At 43.5% G+C, this 16226-nt stretch overlaps 1 protein-coding gene across 5 annotated transcripts in view; it reads left to right on the forward strand.

Annotated features, from left to right (window-relative positions):
• Nucleotides 1–16226, forward strand: part of STXBP5 (syntaxin binding protein 5) — a 544022-nt gene that overhangs the window by 432678 nt on the left and 95118 nt on the right. The window lies entirely within an intron of this gene.

Below are 16226 nucleotides of genomic sequence, written 5' to 3' on the forward strand. Positions count from 1 at the left end.
ACCTTTAAGGGTATGTTTCCACGTGCCGGATTACATCCAGATTAGCTGCGAATTGAACGCTGTGTACAGACACAGCGTTCAACCTGCAGCGTCCAGATGCTACAGCCTAGTGGAGGGGATTTTATGAAATCCCGTCTCCACTATGCGTGCAAAGACGCATCCGGCGGCCCTGCGTTTACGGACATGCGGCGCGTCTTTTTAGAACGCAGCATGTCTGTTTACCTTGTGGTGACTCTCCGTTGCCGCAAGGTAAATCACAGGGCCCTATGTATGGGGTGCGGAGATTCCGGATGTGTGCAATGAACACATCCGGAATCACCATGCATACAGAAGGCTCCGGCGCTTTGGGCGGAGTGGGTTTTTCGCTCGATCCAAAGCGCCGTCATTGTGGACCGTGTACACGCACCCTAATGCAATTTAAGATGAGATGTCACATGTAAGGTTTTCTTTGAGCATAAAATATATCATATGTACTAAAACAAGTGTAATGTATTTAATATTGATATTTTCATTTCTTGTAATATTTTTCATGTGTGCTGTTTCCATAATCGGGTTTACGGCACAGATGAAGCTATTTGCAATATCTCGGGATGAGAACAGCTGCTCTGTGTGTAATACACATATATAATGACCTGTCAATACAGACAGGAAGTGGCACTTGCCGGCCTTTTAAAAATGTGTTTAGTCAAACAGCCGTTGTCCACACGAATCCCACTAGCTTCTCTGCAGCCTGTTTTTTAATAGTGAATAAATACATTTTTAAGCGGCTGATGAGTGCCCTTTTCCTCTCTGGATTGATATACTGCAGTAATCTATGCTAAGTTGAGCACCACGAGGTTTATTTCAGCTGTATAGCGAGTCCTGTATCACCTTTGCACCTTGGGCGTTTTGATTCCACAAAGCAATCTTTTTTGCGCCATATTACACTTGAATATTATAATGACACCCTATTTATAGTTGACGTTACTCATTAAGGAATTGGTAGCCATGAGAAATTGGGTCACTTGTATGTTCCATCCATTATTTTTGCTATTTATTCTGAGAGCCGCATAATGTAGGGGCAGAGTGGGTGATTCCAAGGATGTGTCACTAATTAGGCTGTGTGCTGCTGTAGTCTTAATAAATCAGTTTTTTATAACCAGATGATTATAATTAGAGGACTAGGTCTCACGTGCTGGACAGTCAGGCTAATCTGTGTAACCACGCCGCTATCACTGATTGGCAGCTTACTGACAATTTATAGAGTACACAGGAAGCTGTCAATCAGGGGTGGGGTTATACAGAGCTCAAAATTCTGAGCACTGTTGCATCTACAACAGAGAAAGCAGGGATTCTTTCAAAACAACACCGAGCAGTCCAGTCAGTGATATATCACTGGAATCTGCCTCTCTGCCTCTTCATCATGCTGCTCTTACATTATGTTGCAAAAACTTGAAGACAGATTGCTAATTATCAATCCGTTTCTCCTAACATTTCACTTAGTGTAATTTATGGTTTAAATTACTTTCAGCACAGATTTATGCTTTAATGAGCATGAGCTGAGGCATGTGAAAAGCATTTAATTACTCTGTGTTTTGTAGTTGATGCCAGATTTGATTCCTTGTCTCTTGAAGACATATCTTGCACATATGCCTCAGTAGGTCATATGGACGTCATAGAGGCAGCTGCCATCCTAAATGGCCATCATATAATACATTTGCTAATATCTGGCTATTCATTAATTTTTTCTGGCAGAATAAACTGTTGACTGGGGAGTGGAGGGAGTATAAATATAGATATACATGAGGGGCGTTCATTAAAGATTTTCACCGACCCACTTCCTGTGGACTGAGAGCAATGAAACTTGGCACAGTTATTAGTCCTTCTCTACATAGCTGCCACACACACCTCTCCCATCTCTTTAAGCAGCTGTAAGCCCCTTGCTTGTAGAAGTCGACAGGTTACTCCAAAAGCCACATTGTGACTTCAGAAATCAGTTTCATCTTCTGCAGAATGCTTATCCTTCAAAAATAACGTAATTGTTGGAAAGAGGTGGAAATCCGATGATGCAAGGTCTGGTGAATAAGGGGGATGTGGTAGGATTTCAAAGCCATAGGAGAATGCTTCCATTAGTGCAACATGTGAGTTGTGAACTGGTGCATTGTAGTGATGAGTGAATATACTCATTGCTCGAGATTTCCCGAGCACGCTCAGGTGATCTCCGAGTATTTTTTAGTGCTCTGAGATTTTCATCGCCGCAGCTGAATGATTTACAGCTATTAGCCAGCTTGATTACATGTGGGGATTCCCTAGCAACCAGGCAACCCCCACATGTACTCACCCTGGCTAGTAACTGTAAATCATTCAGCTGCGGCGATGAAAACTAAATCTCCAAGCACTTACAAATACTCGGAGGACACCCGAGCATGCTCGGGAAATCTCGAGCAACGAGTATATTCGCTCATCACTAGTGCATTGTCTTGCAGAAGGTGGATACCTTTAGTGAGCATGCCACATCTCTTGGTTATGCGGGCTTCCTGCAATTTCCACAGCGGTGAAGCATAGTATGCCACAGTGATCACTGTACCCTTTGCTAGGAAATCCATCAATATTAGTCCATTCTGGTCCCAGAATACTGTGAGCATGACCTTGCCTGCCGAGGGTTGGGCACGTGCCTTCTTTGGAGGCGGTGAGTCATGATGCTTCCATTGCATCGACTGGACTTTAGTCTCAGGATCATAGTGATGGACCCAGCTTTCATCCTGTGTGATCAGTCTTGAAAAAAGTCCTCCTGGTTTCCATGGCACATTGTCAATAGAGCCCGAGAGCATTCGACTAGTTCCTGCTTCTGGAAAGGTGTGAGCAGCCGGGGAACCTCATGCATGTGAAGATTATCTTGGATGATTTTTTCCACAGACCCCACACTAATCTTGACATTTTGGGCTTGATGTCGAATGGTTACTCTGCGATTTAACAAAATGGCGACCTCTTTCATCTCATCGAACTTCTCCTTTGGTGTGCGGGCTTTCAAGTAAAGGAACTTGATGAGTGCTCTGCATTCCACTGGGTCCATTATCAAACCTCACACCTCTTCACCACCTGTTAAATCAAGACCGTTATCAGTTCTGAGTTGCAAATTGGCATGTAACCTCTAGAGAATTATATCATTACACAAGTGCAGTTTTCATGTCCTTTGATAAATAGAAGTGGGTCAGGGGAAATCTTAAATGAACGCCCCTCTTGTGTATGTATGTGTGTGTATATATAATATATCTATAATGCATATACACACGCACACTTTGGAATTCCCTGGTAAAAGTTACTGTAAAATGTATTAGTACCTTACTAGCCATAGTCTCAGTGTTCAGTGCTTGGGTTATGCGTAGTCATGTATGGTTCTAGAAGCAAAGATTTTAGCTGCCCTAGAATTGATTGAGACAGACTGTGTCTAGTAAGGTACTAATACATTTGACATTCCAATATCTACCTGTCTTTGTTTTCTACTACAAGATCTTCCCTTGCAAGATGTATATGGCAAAGTACTTTGACATTCAGAAGCAGAACTAATTAATCTACATCTTTCATTTCAATTATTGATGTGTGAGCAGTAGGGCAGTCTAGTTAAGAGCTCAACACCTAAAAGTGATGAGCCTAACGTATGATCACGTTGTGATCCCTTCAACCATAAACATATAACCCATAGAGAACAATGAAGGTACAGATATGTTTAAAAAGGTATAAGTTTATTAAAGTATCAAATATACCGTATATGTAATTATAGTTAAGAGCTCAGCCTGGAGTCTATGAAGAAAGCACAGCTGTCGAGCTGCTGCTTGCATGTAAGTGTAAGCTGCAAACCATGACAAGGACGTACGTACAACTATAAATAAGGGCTAAAGATGACTGCATTTTCATCTGTGTAGACATATGGAGAGAAATCTGCAAGGGTTGCTTCAGCACAATGGCTATATACACTCCTCAAAATGAAAATTGCAACACCAAGAAGGAAAAGCCGTGGAATTATGGAAATCACAGGATTGATAAACATGTTAGTATATGCAAATGAAAGATGGAAACAAGTGTTTCAGAACATCTCGATTTATTCAGTATCAAATATGAATGTCACATGGAGAAATACATACAGTGGCATGTCTTGGCATGCTATCAACTGAGGCTATTAATGGTGGTTTGAAGAATGTTCTTCTGCACAGAATGCACTTGGGCACAAAACTGTCAAGATCTGCTTCCGGCAGCGACCTTTGTAATTGCTGACAAATGACATTGCAGATGTGCTTGATGGCAGACTACACCGGTGATTCTGCAGGCCATGGTAGCATGTTTAGGCCACACAAGCTGCTCACAGTGGCTTGAGCATCATGGTGTTGGCTAGTTGAAAAACTGCTCCTGATATACTTTGAAGAAAGGGTCGCGCCACTGGTTCCACACAAAATCAATGTAACACTGAACTGTTTGTGTACTAGCAGGGTACATTAGTAGTATTGATGTGACATTCACACATAAAGTTCTCTTATGACATTGCGTATGTGGTGTCCAGATTGAGACCATGGGCTGGAATGGAGGTTTATCCTCTTCAGCGATAACTCCTTTTGTATTGTGCACAATTATAGCCAGAGATTGGTATGGAGACCACGTACTCATTGCCTTGAAAGAGGGCTTTATGAGGGAGAGCATGACGCCTATCCTAATCCTGGAATTATGGTGTGGAGTGGCATATTTTACGGATCCCTTTACCTCCCAGGCACCCTCATCCCTATCCTTATTTGCATGGCACCCTCATCCCTATCCTTGTATGCATGGCTCCCATCAAAATAACATTAAAAAAATAAACCATCCTTCTTACCTTCCTGAGCTCCCTCACAGCATCTTGTTTCGGTGCCAGCAGCTGCTTTATGCTTGTAAGCAGCACATGGCAGAGACATCATGCAATGAGCGAGTGTGCTCGTTGCTCGTGTGACCTCCGAGTATTTATGACTGCTCGGAGATTTAGTTTTCATCGCGGCAGCTGAATGATTTACAGCTAGTAGCCAGCCTAAGTACATGTGGGAGTTGCCTGGTTGCTAGGGAGTCCCCACGTGTAATCAAGCAGGCTAGTAGCTGTAAATCATTCAGCTACCAGGATGAAAACTAAATCTCTAAGAGGTCATAAATACTCGGAGATCACCCAAGCGTGCTCAGGAAAACCCGAGCAACCAGTACACTCGCTCTGCACTAATCATGCGCTGCTTACAAGTAGCTCACAGCTGCCGGAATACTCACTGCTCTACACGCCTGAACTATGTGTGTGGAGGGGAGTATCCATTGCTATTAAGTAGCGCAGTGTGAGTCGTGGCCGCCGCACGGTCACGTGTCCTTGCTACTTAAGGCAATGAATATTCACTTTTCTCCACGCCTATGGGAGTGGAGAGAGGTGAATATTAATTTATCTTAAGTGCCTGGCTGCGGCTAACACTGTGCACACTCTTAAAGAAAAATGAATGTTCACTGCCATCGCAGTGAATATTCATTTCTCTTTAGCGGGCACAGGATTTAGCCACAGCCACCGGCTCCTGCCTCTGTGACCTGCTGCTCCGCTCATGCAGCTCTCCCTCCATCTTTAGGGACCATGACTCGAGTGTTAGCCGAGGAAGGCGTTTTCAGCACACAAAAAATGTGCTGAAAATTTCGGCTTATTCTCGAGTATATACGGTACTTTATTTATACAGTTTAAAAATATAGTCCAATATATAAAAACACAAACAGAAACTGCACACAGTACATTTCTGATGTCAAACAAAGGTATTCCTTTCTCACCCTGTTGGGACACCTAATTCTCAGTCCCTAACTAAACAGCGGAAGTTTGCATCCCAATGAATTCGACAATGGAGCCCCCGCTCCTTGGAGGCTGTCCCTAGAGACCCTGTATATATGTATGCCCCAGTAGATGTCTGAAAATTCAAAATGACATACAAAATAAAGACAAATAGACTCAATAGTATATAAGGAGAATGTACCCCCCAAGCAATCACGGACTCAAAAAATGGAGGGACAAATATGCTATATGTGGTATGATTTAAACATACAGGATATTGTTGGAGAAATACTGCTTCGCCCTCACAGGTGTCTGCTAATCTGACCTCTTCCTGCCAGTGGAGATTGGCACCCTAGATATTCGGAATGGCGCCCCCGCTCCACGACCGCTATCCCTTCGTTGCCCTAGGCTAGTAGTGAAACTGGTACAAGGATTGAAAAATAAATTTATACTAGATATTTATTGATACAAAAACACTGGTGCCTAACTGTGCTCAATATATCCACCTTAAACACCCAATACTGTCATAACATATGATACCTAATGCCTTAAGTGAAGAGAAATGCAGTACTTATCTAGACGTGTGTTCAGACTGTTACCTCAATTCGTATCACCAATCGGGTGATCAGGAGGCCTGATAATATGATATTAGATCATGTCAGCATTCTTGTGTCTAAGATATATATTTAAATATCCCACTTTCTATGAGACCACTCCCAAAACACATCCATGTATTCCTGTTTTAAGAGAACAACGTACAGATCACTATGCATGGAGTCTGTCCCTTTTTAATCCACTGCGCCTGCGCCGCATTTATTGGATGCTAGAGGTCTCCACATATGCACCTGTCACTACTGCACATGTCCTTCTTGATTGTACAATGCGCTCCGCACTGTAACGCACATGTCCATTAGAACACGATTGTGCATGACAGGAAGCATGAGGATTACCTTTGTTTGATGTCAGAAATTTACAGTGGGTTGTTTGTTTTGTGTTATATACTGGAATATAGTCCATATGTTTAAACACTTAAAGTACGGTCTATTGTTTTAATAGGCGTTTACATATGGCAGCCTATATCTCTGAGACGTCTTCTTTTTTTTTTCATCAGAATATTTTGAACTGTAACCATACAGGTATATACATACAGGTCGAAATGTTGCTGTTGTTATTACTATACGGAGGAGTAAAGGACTTTTATGTGGGACTTCTTGTTGAGCGTTGTCTTCTATTTGGTTTTGTGGATTTTACATAGATTGATTTTACTCTATTATACCTGATGTGTGCTGCAGACATGCATACTGGTAATATTTCTCTGAATTGTGCCAGGACCTGGTTTTCAACATAATGTCAGACCGTATGCTGTTCATGCTGTCAGCAGCCTGTTTAGCATAAAAGTGCTGCCATGGCTTGCAGAGTCTCTCTGCAAGCACGTGGGACGTCGACGTCGGCAAATGCAAACAAAGCTGCCAGCGGCGGATCTTGATGAATTGCTTTCTCAAGTGCATTCAGAGTGGCACAACATTCCTCAGGAAACCATTAATATCCTCACTGATGGTATGCAAAGTCGTGTATGTGCATGTATTTCTGTATTTGGTTCTCAAAGGTGGTACTGAATAAATTGAGATGTGAAAGGGCGACAAATCTGTATCTAAGTGTCCTGACCATCTATATATATAATTGTCTAAGGGTTTTTCCGTCTGTCTGTCTGTCTTTCTGTCTGTCTGTCTGTCTGTCCTGGAAATCCCGCGTCTCTGATTTGTCGAAGCCGCCAGGCCTCGACCAATCAGCGACGGGCACAGTATTGACGTAGAAATCCCGCGTCTCTGGTCGAGGCCTGGCGGCCTCGACCAATCAATCAGCGACGGGCACAGCGACGCTGATGTCATAAAGGACGTAGACATCCCGCGTCTGATTGGTTGAGGCCTGGTGGCCTCGACCAATCAGCAGCGGGCACAGCGACGATGATGTCATAAAGGACGTAGAAATCCCACGTTTCTGATTCAGCGACAGGCACAGTATCAACGTAGATGTCATAATGGTTGCCATGGCGACGATGATGTCATAAAGGTTGCCTCGACCAATCAGCGACGGGCACAGTCTGCCGCGAATTCTGGAATCATCATTGTCCATATACTACGGGGACATGCATATCCTAGAATACCCGATGCAATCAGCAACGGGCACAGTGTCTGATTGGTCAAGGCCAGCTGACCTCGACCAATCAGCGATGGGCACAGTCTGCTGCAAATTCTGGAATCATCATTGTCCTCCACTTCTGTCAAGTGCCGCCAATGTGTTGTCTAAGGGTCTAATTGTCTGTCTGTCTCAGATATCAGCCAATCAGTGATATTAGTGCAGGATTTAAACACCACTGACAGCGCAACATACATACATACATACATACATATTCTAGAATACCCGATGCTTTTGAATCGGGCCAACATCTAGTTTCAACATAGTTTTGCTAAACTTGCTTAAGAAATATACGCACGTGGTCAAACTTGTTGGTAGCCCTCGTTTAATCACAGAAAAACCCACAATGCTCACAGAAATAACTTGAATCTGACAAAAGTAATAATGAATAAAAGATCTAGGAAAATGAACAAATTAGAGTCAGACATTGCTTTTCAACCATGCTTCCTCAGAATTTAAAAAAAAAATTAAACTCATGAAATAGGCCTGGACAGAAATGATGGTACCCTTAACTTAATATTTTGTTGCACAACCTTTTGAGGCAATCACTGCAATTAAACAATTCCTGTAATTGTCAATGAGACTTCCGCACCTCTCGACAGGTATTTTGGCCCACTCCTCAAGAGTAGACTTCTCCAGTTGTCTCGTGTTTGAATGTTGCCTTTTCCAGACAGCATGTTTCAGCTGTTTCCAAAGATGCTCAATAGGATTTAGGTCAGGGCTCATAGAAGGCCACTTCAGAATAGTCCAATGTTTTCCTCTTAGCCATTCTTGGGTGCTTTTAGCTGTGTGTTTTGGGTCATTAACCTGTTACAAAACCTGTGACCAAGACCAAACTTTCTGACACTGGGAAGCACATTTCTCTCTAGAATCCCTTGATAGTCTTGAGATTTCATTGTACCCTGCATAGATTCTAGACACACTGTGCCAGATGCAGCAAAGCAGCCCCAGAACATAACAGAGCCTCCTCCGTGTTTCACAGTAGGGACAGTGTTCTTTTCTTGATATGCTTCTGGAGCGCCCCCAGACACAGGGCCACGCGTTCTCGGTACCGGGCCTCTCTGGTTCGGTTCTGAGGCTGTCACGGTGGCTAGACCCGGTCCGCGACCCTGCTAAGGGGCGTCCAATAAAGGTGGTGCAGTCTGTCAGGAGTTTGTGACGCCACCTGTGGTGTTCGGTCAGAGTGACCAACGCTGCTGTGGGGTCCGCTGGGGTGATGGAATGGCAGCTGGATGGTATACCTTCCCACAGGTGAAATATGTCCCCAGGGCTTCCCAGTAAGGTGGATGGTGATGGTGTGAGGTGCAGGCAATAACGAGGACACAGGGTTGCAGTCTCTTTACCTCTTTACTGAAGACTTCAGGATCCTCAATCCAGAGCACGTTTAACAGGGCTATCAGAGACTGGCCGGTCCGATGGGCACATCCAGAGTTTCCTTCGCAGATGGAAATCGTTGCCTACCACTAGCGCCTGTGTGTTGTAGTCCTACCCTGCTGAGCATTCGGAATAGTCCTCACAACTGATGTTCTCGTTCGTTCGTTCTCTACAGCTCTCTCTCTTTAGTTCCAGATGTTACTAGTTTCTCGTCCCCCAGTATGTTTTGGCTAGGACGCACCTGTATGACGGGAAGGCTTGGAGGTCTTCCGGGACCCTAGAGACGCCCCTCTCCCAATGTTGCCCCCTATGTCTTCTTAGGAAATTTAAGGTAGACAGCCAACCTATAATTAACTGTCCGGCAGAGTTTGAAGTAAGGCCTGAAGTCAGTTACTCCTGCGGTGTTCCGGCCACCGACTACGCGCCTCAGTAAGATGTTGCCTCTCTCTCTCGACACGACTCCTACTGGCTCTCCTTTGTGCTTGATCTCGTTTCTCACTGTTCCACAATATCCTTCCCTTTGTGTCTCTCTCCTGGATACCGCCGCAGGGTGTGCAGGCGCGGTTCCGTTACGTTCTGTTCTGTCGCTAGGCACCTGCCAGGTTCCCACGCCTGACAGGGACTTCCCTGTGCCTTCTCCCTGCAACACCCCCTGCCACGGGATGTTGCCTGAATCCAACCCAGTTAGCTTCTGACTAACTTCCTCCCCAGCCCCTAGTTTTACCAGTGTGAGGAGTGGCCCAATAAATAAAGCCTTTTTCTCTCCCTAGTGGTCGGAGTGTGAAGTGTAATGTGTTCTGGTGATACCTGGTCAGGAGAACTCCTTAGTGCCATTAGACGTACCGCCACTCTCCTTAGCGGCAGAGTGCCATACTGCAACGACCAGGTCTCTGGGGCGCTGCACTTCATTTTTCTGTCTGTGAACATAAAACTGATGTGCCTTGCCAAAAATTTCTATTTTTGTCTCATCTGTCCATAGGACATTCTCGCAGAATCTTTGTGACTTGTCAACATGTAGTTTGGCAAATTCAAGTCTAACTTTTCTATAATTTTTTTTCAACAATGGTGTCCTCCTTGGTTGTCTCCCATGGAGTCCACTTTGGCTCATACGACAACGGATGGTGTGATCTGACACTGATGTTCTTTGAGCTTGAAGTTCACCTTTAATCTGTTTAGAAGTTTTTCTGGGCTCTTTTGTTACCATTCGTATTATCCATCTTTGATTTTTTTCATCAGTTTTCCTCCTGCGGCCATGGGTTGGCTACAGTCCCCATGGATCTTAAATTTCTGAATAATATGTGCAACTGTAGTCACAGGAACATCAAGCTGCTTGGAGATGGTCTTATAACTTTTACCTTTAACATGTTTGTCTATAATTTTCTTTCTAATCTCCTGAGACAACTCTTTCCTTCGCTTTCTCTGGTCCGTGTTGAGTGTGATACACACCATGTCACCAAACAGCACAGTGAGTATCTGTAGCCCTACATACAGGCCCACTCACTGATTCCAAGACTGTAGACATCTGTGATGCTAGTTAGTGGACACACTGTGATTTACCATGTCCCTTTTGTCACATAATTTTCAGGGGTACCATCATTTCTGTCCAGGCCTATTTCACGAGTTTTTTTTGTTTGTTTTTTTTAATTCTGTGGAAGCATGGTTGAAAAGCAATGTCTGACTTTCATTTGTTCATTTTCATAGATCTTTTATTTATTATTACTTTTGTCAGATTCAAGTTATTTCTGTGACCATTGTGGTTTTTTCTGTCATTAAACGAGGGGTTCCAACAATTTTGACCAGGTGTGTAGGTGGCTTTATTATGTCGCTTTAGGGTAAGTTCACACAGGGCGCTTTTGCTGCGTTTTTTTCTGCAGTAAAGCCTGATCATCTTGGCAGGAAAGAAGATGCGCCAAAAACGCAGGTTTAGGTGCAATTTTTGGTGCGTTTTTTTGTCGCGCATTTGGTGTGTTTTTTTTCATGCTTTTTTTTTTCTTTGTGCAAGCCAATAAGGTTGAATGCAAACAGATGAAAAAACAACAACTTCCTGTAGATTGATAGAATAGATAGAATAAATACTGTAGATCGATTGATAGAATAGATAATTACCTGCGGTAACCTCTTCACCGGCATTTTCCCACAGTGTAGAGGTTACCTCAGGTCAGGCTGTGAGGGAGCACAGGCTCAGTGACGTCACCGTTAGTTACTGAGCCTGTGCCCGCTGCGTCTCCTTCATTCCCCAGTAGCTTACAGCCGGGTGCGGTCGCATTAGCAGCGCTCCTGGTTATAAGCTTTTATCTCCCCCAGATACTGCATGGGACACTCGTTATATTGGACTACGGCGGATAAGGGAGAATATTGTTGGTTTAGTATTTCATTTTTATTTCAGAAGATCGATGGCTTCGCTTGGAATGACAGAGCACTAAAAAGATGGCAAAACTGTGTGGTGTTTTATTTCATTAAAAGACTTTTCTCTGCATGTGTGTTTATTTAACCTATTAATTACTATAGGATTAGTAATGAATATGGTGTCTTATTGACACCTCTCCATTACTAAGCTGGCTTAATGTCACCTTGCAATAGGAAGGTGACATTATCCCATCATTACCCCCCTTGCCACCTCTACAAGGCAAGTGGGAAGAGCCCAGCAAAGTGCCAGTATTGGCCAATCTAGTAGATGTGCCTTTTCTGGGCAGCTGCTGGCTGCTATTTTTAGGCTGGAGTGGGGCCTATATCAATTGCCCCTTACCAGCCCCAACTGTGAGCTATAGCAAGGCTGGTTGTCAAAAATGTAGGGGGAACCCCACCCCGTTTTTTTCAAATTATTTATTTAAATAATTTATAAAAAGTGAGGACTCTTCTATTCTTGATAACTAGCCTTTCATTTTTTTATTATTTATTTATAGTTCAGGAGCAGCAGATGGAAACTCCCATCCTCCGCTCCTGCTCTCACTGTAATTAGCGGTGGCAGGTGTCAGATGATGGGAGCAGTAGTCCCATCAGCTGACACCAGTGACCGACCGGAGGTGAAGTTTACACCTCCGATCACAGCTGAGCGCTCACGCTGTCTTTTGACAGTGTTGGGACCAATGTGTGTGCATGAGATTTCTGAAATCTTATAGGCTTTGCTGGTACTGTAAAAAGCAGCTGAAAATTAGCATCATAAATGCAGCTAAAACACCCTGTGTGAACTTAGCCCTAGGATGCCAAATTAATATCAAACACCTCATTTAGCGAAAGTGGAAGATCTGTTCATGATGGTTATCCTGCAAACAGCACAGATGGTATTACCGAAGACTTCATTCAGATCTGGTAACAGCAGAGCTTGGGGCTCCTCAGACTCTAAAGGTACCGTCACATTAAGCGACGCTGCAGCGATATAGACAACGATGCCGATCGCTTCAGCGTCGCTGTTTGGTCGTTGTGTGGTCGCTGGAGAGCTATTAATAATATGATAATGACACGTCACTCCACTTATCACAATGGTGCTCAAAAGAAGGGGGCAACCACTCCCCTATGTATAAACAAAAAATATGCTTTTGGCACTCATAAAGTTTATTTAGTAATTAGTTTTAATGTACAATATATTTCCATGCAGACAGTAGTAGTGTAGTAACGTTTCGGTCAAAACATTGACCTTCGTCAGACTAAAATATACAAAAAGAAAAAACAGTTACGTAATATAGATTAGATCACATCCATATTAGATACTTCAAGAATATAACAGAATAAACATAAACCACAAAAGAGAAACTCTAATTCAGCAAAAGAACTGTGTCAATTACACCTAACTCTATAGTAGAAAAATACCACAACTCGTGACTTTCTCCATAATAACACAACCTATAAATCTGTTGAGTGACACTAAGAGGTTCATATAGAAAAAAAATTGCTTTATTAACAAAGATTCCAATGCCACTGGTAAACTGAATAGAAAAACATTCTTACCCCTATGTCCGCTAGGAATGTATATATTTTTTCAAGGCAATATCTGTGAATGAAAATACCTTGTGTGAAAAACCACAACCGTGGAAAGTAAGAAATCTGAAAGACCTTTTTGTAACAGACATAATTGTGAGTCATTTAGACATTTGGAAGAAATATTCACACAGACAGCTCTCCAGCGACCAACGATGCCGAGGTCCCCGGGTAACCAGGGTAAACATCGGGTTACTAAGCGCAGGGCCGCGCTTAGTAACCCGATGTTTACCCTGGTTACCATTGTAAATGTAAAAAAAAAAAAAACACTACATACTTACATTCCGGTGTCTGTCGCGTCCCTCGCCGTCAGCTTCCCGCACTGACTGTGAGGGCCAGCCGTAAAGCAGAGCACAGCGGTGACGTCACCGCTGTGCTTTACGGCCGGCGCTCACAGTCAGTGCGGGAAGCTGACGGCGAGGGACGCGACAGACACCGGAATGTAAGTATGTAGTGCTTGTTTGTTTTTTACATTTACAATGGTAACCAGGGTAAACATCGGGTTACTAAGCGCGGCCCTGCGCTTAGTAACCCGATGTTTACCCTGGTTACCAGTGAAGACATCGCTGGATCGGCGTCACACGCGCCGATTCAGCGATGTCAGCGGGTGATCCAGCAACGAAATAAAGTTCTGGCCTTCTAGCTCCGACCAACGATGGCACAGCAGGATCCTGATCGCTGCTGCATGTCAAACACAACGATTTCGCTATCCAGGACGCTGCAACGTCACGGATCGCTATCGTTATCGTTGTTAAGTTGTTCAGTGTGAAGGTACCTTAAGGGACAATCTGTCCGGCTATATTAAGTGACTCCTCTCTACTGCAATCAAAATTGTTCATTTTTTAGACCAAGGAAGTTTTATAGACTCTTGTGACTGGGGCAGAAGAATAACTCAAGCAGTACTAAGCAAGTCTGCTTTAGTCGTGGAAATGTGTGTTCAGTAAGCAGAGTTGTATGGTCATTGGAAGCAGCATTTTATGAGTACCACAATAGTGAGGGCCAGTAGTGACCAGCTAATCAATCAGTCCATGGAAAGGCCACCTCCAGGGTATCATACAGAAGTGTCCTGAATTAGCGTACGTTACTCCTCAGTACGCTGAGACCATGTGCCCATGATGAGCTTTCAGTGCGTTTTTGACTCTGCGGATTTTTGCTGCAGCACCAGCAAAGTTGATGGAATTTATAGGAATCTCATATTCACTTTGCTTTCTTTCTTTATGCTGTGTAAACTCGCCTGCAGTGCGTATATTTCCAATCTGCTACATGTCAATTTCACCTAAGGCTACTTTCACACTTGCGTCGGTACGGGCCCGTCGCTATGCGTCGGGCCGACGTACCGACGCACGTTGTAAAATAAATGAACAACGGGGGCAGCAGATTTAGTTTTTCAATGCATCCGCTGCCCCCATTGTAATGTCCGGGGAGGAGAGGGCGGAGTTTTCGAAAATGGTGGACGCGACGCACAAAAAACGTTACATGTAACTTTTTTGTGCCGACGGTCCGCCAAAACACGACGGATGCGATGTGTGGCCATACGTCGCAATGCGTCACTAATGCAAGTCTATGGAGAAAAAACGCATCCTGCGGGCAACTTTGCAGGATGCGTTTTTTCCCCAAAACGACGCATTGCGACGTACTTCACACAACGCAAGTGTGAAAGTAGCCTTACGGGTACACTGAGTTTTCTGTGTGGAATTTCCCCGCAGACTTACATTAGATGCATGAAATTCACAGGTAAAAAACACGCATTTTTTGTGCATTTCCACTGTAGAAATATATAAAATTGCCTGTTATCAACACCTGACAATGTGAAATGTTAGAAAGATTAAAAAACAAAGATTATTTATTTAAAGCATGACACACAATGCAGAAGGCAAAAAAATGCAGTGTCAAAACACAAGAACGCTGCGTCCAAGTGCGATAACGCATGTTAAGGGCACACAAAAACGCAATGAAAAAGCGCATGTAACTTAATTTACATAAGAGATTCAGAAATTCTGCAACTTCAAAAACTTGCCATATACTCATCGTGGGAACGTAGCCTTAGGGAACTGAATTAGCAATACATGCATCCATTCACTGTCACCTGTTACATGGTGAAAAGAGCAGCTGTTCATTATTCTTCACGTTCCTCATTGTTATTTATCATTGTTTTCTTTTCTCATGTGTTCTCACATTATATTTCTATAAAGATGACATTTCTCTGTTGAAGTTTTCTTTTTTCATGTTGTGTATTGTTCTGGTGTCTGTCTCTTCCTTTTTTCCATCGCTTCACTAAGGCATGCTGACTGTGGCTTCTTGCATGTGCGGCTTTTCTAGCTTGTATTCTGAGTCTGTGAAAAAACTGCGCTCCTCTCACTTAAGTAAGTCAACTCCCGACAATAACACATGATACTTTAACCCTTGTTTATAGAGAATTTGATAGCTCTTTCTACCACCCAAACTAAATACAAATGTGTGTAGGTTATAACACTGCAATTTACTCCATAGCTTTATGTTTAAAGACCACAATTGGAACCTTTGCTAAAGGAGTTATCCGATCTAAAATGAAAAGTCTGCAGTCACAAATGTGTTGTGCGAGGCTGCGCCCACTAGGCTGGTTCTGCCTGGGAGTATGCGTTTTGCAATCCTGATCACCATTCCCCTGGCAGAGAACGGCAAATCTTCGCAGTGCACAGTGTTTGTGCTGGGAAGATTCACAAGTCTGCAGTCGCACAGAGTGACTGCAGACTCTTCATTTTAGACTCCTTTACACTTAAAAACTGCTCTGTTGCAGAGAAATCGCCTTTAGACATAGCATGCAAATGAGGCTGGTAGTGCTGTAGATGGGACGGACTTTCTATGACTCCCAGTATCATTCTTGGCTTCTGAGCTCCTTCACACGTCAGTCATT

The sequence above is a fragment of the Ranitomeya imitator genome, chromosome 5 (assembly GCF_032444005.1).
Source record: "Ranitomeya imitator isolate aRanImi1 chromosome 5, aRanImi1.pri, whole genome shotgun sequence".
NCBI lineage: Eukaryota > Metazoa > Chordata > Amphibia > Anura > Dendrobatidae > Ranitomeya > Ranitomeya imitator.